At 39.3% G+C, this 11,752-nt stretch overlaps 1 pseudogene; it reads right to left on the bottom strand.

Annotated features, from left to right (window-relative positions):
* Nucleotides 1-8,339: 8,339 nt before the first annotated feature.
* Nucleotides 8,340-11,186, bottom strand: LOC119039954 (ran-binding protein 3-like; annotated as a pseudogene).
* Nucleotides 11,187-11,752: the final 566 nt, after the last annotated feature.

The raw sequence follows: 11,752 nt of genomic DNA, 5'->3' as shown, positions 1-11,752 counted from the left end.
TATAGAATGTGTTCTGTCCCTAATTAATAAGGATAAGTACCCCACAACTCTGTAATATAATGGGCCCAGATCAAACACACGGAGCAATAATCCCATTAGCTACTAATAATTCCATAAAGCTACTAACTGAGCCCAAGGCTATCATATATGGTTGTGCAGTTTGTCAACAGCACAAAGGCATCTGGCTGAGGGAAGTAACAAAGGCTGACACCTAGACTACTGCTTGTCAAGTGTGTCCCTCTGGTGAACATTCATCCACTCCAAGGTAAAATGTATTAAAGGCATTCCAGGGTGCTATATGTACCAGGAGTTAATTCATAACTTGGGTCCCTTTCAAGATGTGAAATAATTTTATCGGGATTGTTGCTGGACAAATCAACGTCAGGATTTCTTCCCTCTTTGCATAGTTTTGAGGTTGATAGAAAATCCAAGGTAAAAATGTCATCCTAAGAGAATTTTTTGGTATTTAGCAAGAGTTCTCCCAAAGTTGATCCTTTCCAAATGAGATGTTGATAAAATGATATTGATTTATGTAAATGAAAACATTTATGTGACCCCTGGAGAGGCTTTTCATTTATCACCTCTGCTCCAGGATATTGGGACTAATTTTTTCCCGTTCTTGAATTTCTTAAAAACAAAGTAACAATTCCAAACCTACCAAAAAAAGAGAGAGAGATTGTTTTTTAATGAAAATAACTTTGTTTGAGCACTAACGACTTAGCATTACCAGTTAATATATAGTTTCAGTTTTTTGTTGGCCTTGTTCGCAGCCCTGAAGTATAAAGTTTTTTGTTCTGTTAGCATTGCTTTACAGCTTTCTGTGGCCTGATATCTGGCCTTTTTAGTAGAATCAAGAAATGAATGGTTTCCTAATTTTAAATTGAAACCCAGAACCATAATCTCAATTCCTGGTGACTCCAATATTCTTTTGAAAATTAAAGGCTGCCATCCAGATGATTTTCAAAATTAGGTATATTTCCTCTTAAAAATCTTAGTAGGCAAAGAGGGTAGTCATGGTGAAATCATCTGTTGCCTGACTTTCATGAAGGGGAAAATATTGATGTAACACACAAGTGTAGGAGATAAGTAAAGATTGTAAGACAAAAGTACTTATGAAACAGTTATGAGTTTTACTTTCTGCTGGGACATCTGACAAATATTTGTTATTTTTGTCACTTGTGAACCAGGCAGTATTATTATTACTATTGTTGTTAGTATTATTATTGCCAGGGTAAAAATGCCATGCAATGACTCTGTATGTGGGGGGAGAGTTTTAAGCATTTGAAATGTGACTTATAGAACACTTGAACAAGAAACCATCTTGTTAAAACAAAAAACTTTCTCTTATGTTAGAGTGGCAATTATGCTAATAAATCTTTTAATTTTAGCAGTAACATGAGGTAAAATAGTAAATTTGGAATTCAAAATGTCTAACTCAGAGGGATGCATTCACAGAGGCATTATAAATAAACACAAATATAGATATTTGGGGGAGACAGCCTTCTATGAAAGCAAACTGTGAATATCTCTAAGTGGAAATGAATATCTTTGCTCATGCAATTGTCACAGATTTTCAAATTTATTGTGCACACATAAACTGACTTGGAGAATTCAAAGAACATGAGATCAAAGATTTTGACCTCTTAGAACTTGCAATCTAGAACAGACTATTAAAGTGGATAGTAGAAGCAGATGTAGGAATAATTCAAGCTGTAGAAAAAATAATAGCATATTAGCAGAAATATGTTTTCTATTATACCACAGTTGGTTTTTACATTGACTATTTTAACTATATAACATTTGCATATTTATATAAAGGTATAAACACTTGATGTATGCATACTAATTTTTGCCAAAAATAACTAGGAAAATAATTTTTCTCTACAACTATGCAAACCTGTTTATTTTTGGTTTTATTTTGAAATTTTTAATACAAAAAGTTTCATTAAACAAAGATCACATTTATTTTTTTCAATAAAGGTCAACAGTACATGGTTAAGTTGTAAAGAGCTACTGATAAAAGATTCAGATATGTTTTTTGACCTGACCTGAAGTTCTTCACATCCCTCAATTTCTCCCAACAAATTAATCCTAACTCTTTATCTTTGTTTTGTTCATACTTATCTAGCCATATATCATGTTCAATCTTGAAAGCAAATACCACAAATATGAGCTATTACCAAGCTCATTACTGTCACAGGGATCACAAAGGAATGCAGTGTCCCTGTGTATATTTTTATTCATTCTCTTTCTTACTTCCTCATGTCATTACATATATACTATTACAAAAATAAAATTGGTTTACATCGATATCAGAACTAATAGGAGGAGAAAGAGAAATAAGCAGGATGGTGTGGCTGAAGAAGTGAAAATGGTGAAGGGTTTCTATTTTGTCTCTGTGGCAATGAAGATGAGGGAATGTTTTCAAGTGGTCAATAATTTTTTGCATTTTGTTTTCATGCTGTTTCTTCTTACTTTTATGCAGACTTGAACCATTGCCCACCTGCTTTTTGCTCTAGTATTGTAGTTGACGGAGAAATTCAGAAGAGGGGATGCCAATTATTTCATAGCTAGATTGAATAAATTGAAAATGGGGACCATTCTTTAGTTAACATCTTTGAAATTAAAACTTGGTGATTTAAGACTCTTCCTTGAAATCTAATGAGAGAAAGGAATTCCTACACATAATCACATTTAATCAAGTGTGATTTTCCAAAATCAAGTGTGAATTCCAAAAAATTCACTCTGCTTTATTTGTTTCCCTTAAGAAACAATCAGATTAATTTGGACTCCCTGTCAAGATGGAGATGCAGGTAGACACTTTTTGCCTCCTTGCATAACCAAAAGAAGGACAGCAATGAATTAAAAAAAAAAGAAAAACTAGAACTGCCAGAAAATCAAAGTGTATGGAAGTCCAACAACCAAGGAGTTAAAGAAGAAACATTCATACAGACCGGTAGGAGGGGCAGAGTCAGGCAGCCAGGTGGAGAGGATGCATGCGAAGTGGTGGCTGGAGGACTGGGGAAGGTAAGGTGGTGGCTGGCAGACCTGGTGAGGTGGTGGCTGGTGAAGCAGACAGTCCCACATTTGCATGCAGATAAACCAGGAGAAACAAATGGGGAGCAAGACAGACTGTACAACCCGGGGCTCCTGCACAGGGAAATAAAGCCTCCGAGCTTCTGATTGAGAATACCCGTGGGGTTGCGGCAGCAGCGAGAGAAACTCCCAGCTTCACAGGAGAGTTCATTGGAGAGACCCACAGGGTCCTAGAATGTATACAAAGCCACCCACCTGGGATTCAGCACCAGAAGGGCCCAATTTGACTGTGGGGAGTGGGGAAAGTGACTGAAAACCAGCAGAGAGCATAGAAAGCTGCACTATTCCCTAGCAGACCCCTCCCACACATATGTCGCCACAGTACTGCGTTGCGGGTTGCCCTGCCCTGGTGAACACCTAACATTCCACCCCTTATATGTAATTGGCATCTCAAGAGGAAAAAAATGGCCCAAATAAAAGAACAAATCAAAGCTCTGGAAAAAGTACAACTAAGAGACAAAAAGATAGCCAACCTATCTGATACATAGTTCAAAACACTGGTAATCAAAATGCTCACAGAACTGATTGAACTTAGTCACAAAATGAAGGAACTAATAAAGGGTACCCAAAGTGAAATAAAGCAAAATATACAGGGAACCAACAGTGATGGGAAGGGAACCAGAACTCAAATCAATGGTTTGGAAGAGCGGGAAGAAACATTCAACCAGAACAGAATGAAGAAACAAGAATTCAAAAAAAGGAGGAGAGGCTCAGGAACCTCCAGGACATCTTTAAATGCTCCTACATCCAAATCATAGGGGTGCAGAAGGAGATGAGGAAGAGCAAGAGCAAGAAATTGAAAACATATTTGAAAAAATAATGAAGAACTTCCCCAATCTGGCAAAAGAAATAGACTTTCAGAAAGTCCATGAAGCTCAGAGATTCCCAAAGAAGTTGGACCCAAGGAGGAACACACCAAGGCACATCATAATTGAGTTACCCAAGATTAAAGAGAAGTAGAGAATCTTAAAAGCAGCAAGAGAAAAGGAGACATTACCTACAAAGGAGTTCCAATAAGACTGTCAGCTGATCTCTCAAAAGAAATCTTGCAGGCAAGAAGGGGCTGGAAAAAGGTATTTGAAGTCATGAAAGGCAAGGACCTACATCCAAGATTACTGTATCCAGCAAAGCTATCATTTAGAATGGAAGGGCAGATAAAGTGGTTCCCAGATAAGGTCAAGTTATAGGAGTACATCCATAACCAAGCCCTAATTATATGAAATGTTAAAAGGACTTATCTAAGAAAAAGAAGATCAAACGTATAAACAGTAAAGTGACAACTCACGATTATTAACAACTGAACCTAAGAAAAAAACAAAAACAAAAACTAAGCAAATAACTAGAACAGGAACAGAATCACAGAGATGGAGATCACCTGGAGGGTTATCAGCAGTGGAGTGGGAGAGAGAGAGGGGGAAAAGGTAACAGAGAATAATTAGCACAAATGGTAGGTAGAAAATAGATAAGGGGAGGTTAAGAATAGAATAGGAAATGTAGAAGCCAAAGAACTTACATGTACAACCCATGGACATGAAGTGAAAGTGGGGAATGGTGGGGGAGGGGTGTGCAGGGCGGAGGGGAATAAGGGGGGAAATGGGACAACTGTAATAGCATAATCAATAAAATATATTTTAAAGAAGGAAACAATCAAATGTTACCTTTTTTTAATCCTCACCCACATGCTTGTTCTTTTCCCCCTCTTTTAGGGGGAAAAGAGGAACACCAATGTGAGAGAGAAGCAGTGATTGGTTGCTGGGGATTGGAGTGTACACACCTGAACTGGGGATCTGGGTCATGGGTTGAACCCACAACCTAGGTATGTGCCCTGACTGGGCAGGGAATGATGAGCCACATGAGCCAGGGCCCAAATGTTACTTTCTAAAGCTTTCACTTTTACATATTTTGCACATTTTTACATAAATACTTACATATTTTCAGAAGAAACTGAAAAAATATAGAGAATTTAGATTCAATGTTTAAATGTTAAAATTCTGATTTATACCTAACATGCAAAGGATGTTGAAAAATTAATGAAGGTAACTATAGATATCACCAGAGTTAGACCCATCTGTTCATATATTATATCCTCTTAATAGACGTGGTCATAATTTAGAAATGTTTACAGTTAAAATAATTCTTTCCAGTTATACAAATACATAAAAGGACCTGTAAGCTGTTGTATGCTGGCCCTTCAAATATCAATGATATAATCTATCCCTAAAACAGATTTGAGTTATTATTTACTGTGCTAGAGGAAAGGACCATCTCAACAGGAACTTTGCAAATGTTTCATTGGGGAAAGTGGACAAGATGAAATTTTATTGATTTGCAGATTGATTTAATGTGGGTATTCTAATGTGGGGATTGAGAGGGATTGATTAGGATTGGGTTAAGAATCAGGATTTAACACTCAGGATTTAAGACTGGTAGAAACAGCAAAGCAAGAATTTGTGGGCTAAGAGTTCAAAGAGTCATAGGATATGAACTGCTTATGCTTTGTACTGAAGAGTTGAATTCCCTCTAGTAAACAATACACTTACATGCCTGGGTAAAAGTCTTCTGGAATAGTGAAGTTATGCTAGTGAAGTTAATGAAACAAAATCATATTATTTTAGAAAATAAACTATGTGAGAGAATGGGTAGTTTTATCCTCAGTATCCAAGACATATGAGGGGAGACCTAATAAAACCCCAGAATTTACTTATTAAAAAATTGTGTATTTACTCTTACATCTTTAAAGTTCAGTCACCTTCAAAGTCCTCTCCATCTGATACAATACACCAATTGAATGTTATTTTCCACTGTTCAAAATTTGAGCAGTGCATATGCCATGTTTTTTGTTTCACTCCTTCCCTATTGGTAAAACATTTCCCTTTGAGGACTTTTTTCATCCAGGGAAACAAACAAACAAAAAATGGCTCAGCGTGAGATAGGGTGAATAGGGAGTGTAGGACATGGGGGTTATTTTGTTATTGGTCAAAAACTGCTGAACACTCAGCATGGTGTGGCAGGTGTCCTCATAAATCACCCATCATGAAATGGGCAAATGCGCTGAAGGAATCTTCAAAAAAGAATTCACTGAAGCCCAATACAGCCTCTCACAACAATGCCAACTGGTACACTGATACCAGTGGGTTCTTAGAACACTCACCCAGTGGGGGAAGCCTGCTCTACAAAGGTCCTGCCCTCCAGAAGATAATTCCATTCTTGGGTCCCCCCTTGTAATTGTATCCATCATTTCCTTACAATTGTGTTATTATTTTCCTAATAGTTCTGAATTATTCTTGTTATAGATGAAGCTGATATCAACTCACATTTTATGAAGCTTATATAAATTTTCCAGCTCTCTTATGGAAAAAGAACACAAAATTATGAAAAATAATTAGGCACATGGCTTTGAAAGGTACTTATGCTTGGAGTGATACTTACACTCCATTACTGTCAGGGTAAATCCATTTCTAAGTAGAATTATATAACAGGACAATTATAATTGTTCTCTCTGGGTTGCAACTTAATAGATGTAGGGTCAAAAACTCCAACAGGGGAGAATAAAGTATTTGAAAACACAGGACCTGAAGTGGCCTTGGAGAAAATTAATCAAAGGTATCACAAAGTTGTGGAAAAATTATGGTGATGCTAGAGTTAAAAAATGATTTAGAGTGTATTGGTACCAGGGTCAAAACTAAGGAAGGATGGAAACCAGTTGACAATCAAATGACCAGACTTGTGGGTAACACTGGGCAGGCAATCAAGATAAAAAAATCTAAAAGAAAGGTGAAGATAACAAGTTTATTTAGACAAGCACTGTGAACTGCAGAGATTGAGAAAGGGGAATTAGAAATTCCTTCTAGGACAATCTCTTTGTGGTCTTTATACATCAGTATGAAGATCTTGATCCTAATTTTAGACCAACCACTAGTCTTGATACCCACATTATGCTTCATCACAAATAATGAACCAATTTTATATCCTTGGACTTTAATTGGTAATTTCAAAGCTTCAGTCTTTTGCATTAACACCTTTAGAATTTTAACCATGTCTAAGTGTTTCATGTCAGATTTTTCAGTTTTGACTAAATCAATTGACCTTTTAAAATACAAATATATTTTAAAAATTTTGTATTATTACTTTTAAAAACATCATCAACTTATAATAGAAGACAACTAAGAAAGATAAATTGAAATTAAAGGTTTTCATAATAACAAAGCTTGCTTTGTCTCCATAAAAGTATTAATATAACTACCATTCTATATACTACCATTAATATAACTACCGCTATATATAACTACCATTAATATAACTACCGTAAAAGGTATGAGTATATCGACATTATCATTGATTTAATAAGAAAATTGGTAGATGCTTTAATAATTTTTGTCTTTGTGTTTCAGTGTTATTAAATGCATTTAAATATTATTTACATGTCCTTTCCTACAGAAAACACTTTTGTAATGGGTATCCCGCATTATCAAGCAGTATCGAGATGGTAAAATTTAAACCTATCCAAATACAAAATTATGTATTTCCTTTCATGTTTGTGGCCCACAGGATACTAGAGACATGATAATTATCCATAGGCTAACAAATTAAGTGACATCAAATTACAGACATTACTTATGATTTTAACTTTCATTAATGCATTTCTCTGAATATATGATTATCAGGTACAGGGTAAGAAAAATGTGATAATATAGTCCTACTATGCCTGTTACATGACATAATAGTCAAGAAATACATATTGTTCATCTATTATGTTGCAAGCATTGTTCTAGCATTAGCAATACAGCACAGAATAAAACTGAAATTTTTTTGCCATCTATATAACATTGGAAAAAGTACATTCACCACACAGTTGACTACAAGATATATAAATTTTATTATATAATACATATACATGGATATATAAATATAATTATATACATAAGTAAAAAATAAAAACAATGATGGATGACACCGCTGATACTATGTAACATCATCACTATATACTGCTATCGTAAAGATCAAGATCTACCTGAATTTTGTACGATCAACAATATTCTGAGTATTATCTTACTTGTCCCACATATAACGATCTTATGTGCTAATTGACATCATTTGCAAAATATTTTTGTCTATGTTGGACTAGGAATATTTGCCCATTTCTATTATAATTGCTTCTCTGGAAAGACAGGAAAGTGCTTAAATCCGTATTTTACTATTTTATTTTATTTTTATATTTTTTAGTTAAAAGTTTTAATGTAGTTCTCAAATACATAGGATGGTCTTCTTATATAAATGTTCCAAAACATATGGGCATCTGGTTTTGCCACCAGTTGGCTAAAGCATAAAGCAGTAAAGTGTGACCACATCTGCTAGGGGCCTTTTGGTGTCTTCTCACAGCTCAGGCTTGAGCTGCACACGCTCAACCCAAGGTTTAGGTGCCACAGCTGCAGAGACCAGGCCTTCTCCCTCTGCACCCCTCATGAGAGTGGGGCTGTGAAATTTCTTCTGAAATCTATCACAGCCCTGTATATAGGAACCTTCTCTGGGAGTACCCAGATGGGCTCTTGGCCCTGCTATAAAGTGTGAGGGGGATGGCGCCCATCCTGTGTGTACTATGAATGTTAGGACAGTGGCCTGCAGTCTGGAACCAATCCCCTTCCCCTTCTCAAAGGCCCTGCTAGGGAACCCCTTTGTCTGTTATGGAGGCCTTTGGCCCTGGATGTTCCTGGGCATGGTCACATCTAGGGCTGGGCAAGAAATGTCCAATAGTGGAAAGCAGGTGTGTGCCCAGGTGCCCAATGATGGGTGACCCGCATAATGGGGACAAGCAGGAGGGAAGGGGAGGGGGGCTTTCCTTGAAGCAGTGACCTTTTTCTAGCTAAGATGTTTCCAGGTGTAATGCCTACCCTTCAATACTCTTTGATAGCCTGGATGAACCTTGAGTGGGGAACAAGGAGGTGCCTGCCCTCCGGTGGCCCTCAGAGCACCCTTAGCTTCCTAGTAAGGCCCCAGCACATAGGCTGTAACGAGAGATAATGAAGATGCTGGAGCTGTGCCTGCTTAACACACATGAATGAGCTTCATAATTTAAGAGACCAAAAACAAAGCCTTAGGGGGAAAATCCGCAAATATACACCTCCAAATTAGAAGTCAGAAAATAAATGGGAGATAAAGATAGTAGGGCCAGTATTTATACTTGTGGGGACAGACCTGGTAGCCTGGGCAGGTGGCAGGAACCCACAGGTGTGGTGGCAGCAGAAAGGAGTGAAGAAACCAGGCATCCCAGTCCTATTGAGAAGCCCTGACAAGCCTGAGTGTGCCACTTGACTTAAAAAGGAGGAGGGAAGAAATGTTTTCATTTTGCTTATCAGTATGATGAGCCCTCCTGTCCCAAACCACCTGCACGCAGTTCCTGAAACTGCTTCTGAACAGGCATGCAGATCCAGACCACAACCAACCCAGCAGGGAGTGTGGTTCCCCACGCCCAAGCCTCATGGTGACAGGGGGAGGCAGAAGGGTGGTTGGACAGACAGACAGAGCAGCGGGCTCCCGGGTGGCCAGCTCCTAGTGCTATGTGCTTCTGGCTGTCTCCCTGTCTCCTTCATCAACTCAGCCTCTTGTGGCCCACAACGTAGCCAAGATGTTGTCACTGTCACTGTCATCCTCAGTGGACGGCGCTGCACAAGACTTAGGGGCCCCCTATTCCTCCTTCAGATGGCTGTGTACAGCCAAAATGCAGTGGTGCAGGACACATTATAGCTGCCCTGTGTACTTGGAGCAGGCCAAGACCAGGAAGACCTTCATGCCCTGGTACTCAGTATCCATGGCCATGGTGTCGATGCTCTACTCACTGGCATTGTCAATCTGCATCTGGGCCTATAGCTTGGTGTTGAGGACCAGCCTCAGGCTACCCTAGATTCGCATCCACTAGTAGGGATTGTAATATCCGGTGGTCAGTTGATGCAGCATCAGTGTTGGTGAGTCTGAGCAAACCCCACCCTCTCCACCCATAGGTGCATGATTTTGTCAAAGACAAACAGCTTACACTGGATCTGTAACAGGTTGCTCTCTGCCTCCTCTATGGTGATGACTTCCACTTTTTTCCAACAAACCCTGCCATGCTGTTTTCTTGGTGCAGGCAGTTGCCCATTCAGCCAGGGAGTCTCTCATGGGTGGCTTCCTAAGGCTGGGACTTAGACCCAGGCCCACAGCCGAGTTTTCTCTGCTGGCACCTGAAGTGATCTCTTTTGATTTAAGTAGGCTCAATATGCACTTGCTCATGTTCTGGCCAAATGTAAATTTGTTGCTGGCAGCATCAGCATGGCACTACTGGTCAAGTTCCCTAAACTGAAGAAAGAAATAGTTGGTCGCGCGTGGTCTCATTTATTAACTCTGTCTCTCAAGTTCTGACCAAATGCAAACACTGCTTTGTAACCTGCTCCTTTTGTCTCATGGTTGCCCTCCTCACAAGTACTGCTAGACTCATTTTCCTGGGGCTCTTCCTCCTCAGGTGCTGGCACGAGTCGGGCAGACTTCGTGTAGGGTTGCTGGGTGACACCGACGTCGCCGTTCCCCCGCATAGTCTGCGGGGCCACTGACCCCTTGGTGCCACTGCTCAGGACAGGCTGTGAGAGTGCGTGTAACTGTGCAGCGCGTAACACGGTCTGCCGGCTTCCGACTTGGCAGACCCGCGCTAGGAGCCTGGCCATGAATCAGCCTTTGTGGCTTCAACCAGAACTCACTGCTCGTTTCCGGTGGTTCTGAGTCGGAACTGCCAGCAGACCGCTTGCAGAGGTTTGATGACATGAAAGCATTATTTCTCGATACTTACTGTGAAGGTGAGAACTGGGTTGAAGAGGATGTTTTTCACTTGGCAGGAGAGCAGTAACTTCCATCTCCTGGGTCAGAAATTTCTCCGCCTTCTAGGCTGGAGCCCTCAGCGGACCACGTGACCCACCAGGTCGGCCGTGTTATTGCTTCACGTCCTCCCACAAGGCCGCGCGCTGGTCCTCGCGGGCTTCCTGCCCGCAAGTCCTGCGCCTGCGCACTTCGTAGAGAGCCCGTGTTTTAATATATTCAAAGCTGACCTTGGAATTTCCTGTCTCCATCTCGCTTTATTTCTCAAGATTTCCTGGAATATAAGGTCTTAAGGGTAGGAATTCTCATATTTATATTTTTAGTCATAATAAATAGAAAATAAAGTCCTTGCCACACTGTAGGTCATTAAGAAACTAGTGAAGGGAGGATAGAGATCCTTATAATCTGAGTGAAATGAAAACTTCACTGTGGCCAAATTAACTACTTCAGCTCCTAAATAAACTCCTAATACTTTAGAAGGTTAGGAATTGTTGATATTCAGATTCACTCCTCACCTCAGAGCCTCTGAATTCAGGGAGGCATTGCGTTTGAAAACCAAATAGTGCACCACTCAAGGTCAGAGTGTTTCCAAAGCACTTAGTAATCATAACATGCTTTTATTTATAAGTTAAAATTTATAACATGATTTTAATTTGAGACAAAAGAAAGAAAGGTAAAGAGTATGAAACTTAGGTCCCTAGGACAGACCTGATTTAGAAAAATATGTGCTCTGGGACTTCTAACACTACCTCAGTCTTGTTGCTTAATATTCGAGCTTTGGTCAAGAATTATCCCATAATTATATGGCTCAGCATAT

Source organism: Artibeus jamaicensis, unplaced genomic scaffold, assembly GCF_021234435.1.
Source record: "Artibeus jamaicensis isolate MK-2021 breed Jamaican fruit bat unplaced genomic scaffold, CSHL_Jam_final contig_3206, whole genome shotgun sequence".
NCBI lineage: Eukaryota > Metazoa > Chordata > Mammalia > Chiroptera > Phyllostomidae > Artibeus > Artibeus jamaicensis.
Note: the sequence above shows the minus strand (reverse complement) of the source record. Positions and strands in the feature narration are given on the sequence as shown.